General features: G+C 36.1%; 1 long non-coding RNA gene across 1 annotated transcript; it reads left to right on the top strand.

The window, feature by feature from the left end:
• The first annotated feature begins 101 nt into the window (after nt 1–101).
• LOC107988177 (uncharacterized) lies at nt 102–581 on the top strand. Its single transcript, XR_001759825.2, has 2 exons — nt 102–344; nt 437–581. It is a non-coding gene; the product is annotated as an uncharacterized LOC107988177 (long non-coding RNA).
• Nucleotides 582–898: the final 317 nt, after the last annotated feature.

Here is an 898-nt window from a genome sequence, read left to right as displayed (position 1 = left end):
TATTTAGCAAGTTTTTCTAAATGTCAGTTGGTATGAAAGGGTTTTAAAAAAAAAAAAACCAATATATTACCAAAGATGGCTAAATACACAATTTAGTACAGTGAGGGAAAAAGACTACATCTGACCAATTGTTTGTGCCCTGATTTGTTTTTGTTTTTTACGCTCCCTTGCAGGTCGAGGTTTTTGACCTGCTGTTGGTCACCAGCGAGAGCAACAGCAAGAAAACATATGTTGTGCAGTGCCAGGACTGTGCCCGCAGGGGGAGCCCTGACCTGGACAACTTTGTGGTTTTAGAACAGTATAGAATCGAGGAGCTGATGCAGGTCTACGACCAGTTCACACTCGTAAGTGACTAAACTCATTTATAAGTCAGAGTACATTGATTTACCAGACAAACATCACGCAATTATTTATTTATTTTTTTTAAACTTTGCAGGCGAGTCCATTTTCATCTTCCTGACCAAAACAGGCAATACTCATCTCTCTGAACTTCCGGCGTGACCCTCTGCAGCTCTATAATAAGGCAGCTGTGTTAAAGCTGTTTGTCTATGCAACCTGCCCGGAGCAGAGTCTCTCCCCCAGGTGGCCTGGAGTGGAAGGACATCTCAATAGATTATATAGATCAGACCTTTTTTTTTTTTTTTGTTTTGTTTTTGTCTGCTGCCTCCTCAGAAAAAACAGACAGAAAAAAAATCTCATAAAGTTGAAAACTTTTGTTTTTGTACAGATAGATTTTGTTTTTTTTTTTAAAAACAAAATATTCAGATTTTTTTTTTTTTTTTTTTGCTTGTTTTAGAAGACAAGTTCTGCTGTTAGATCAGGAATAAAAACATCTTCAAGCATAAATGTGACTTTTTTTTTTTTTAAATATTCCCATTTTAATTTCATGTTAAAAACA

The sequence above is a fragment of the Cynoglossus semilaevis genome, unplaced genomic scaffold (genome assembly GCF_000523025.1).
Source record: "Cynoglossus semilaevis isolate Cse_v1.0 unplaced genomic scaffold, Cse_v1.0 scaffold5343, whole genome shotgun sequence".
NCBI classification, from domain to species: domain Eukaryota; kingdom Metazoa; phylum Chordata; class Actinopteri; order Pleuronectiformes; family Cynoglossidae; genus Cynoglossus; species Cynoglossus semilaevis.
The sequence above is the reverse complement of the archived record's forward strand: the minus strand, read 5'-3'. Positions and strand labels throughout refer to the sequence as shown.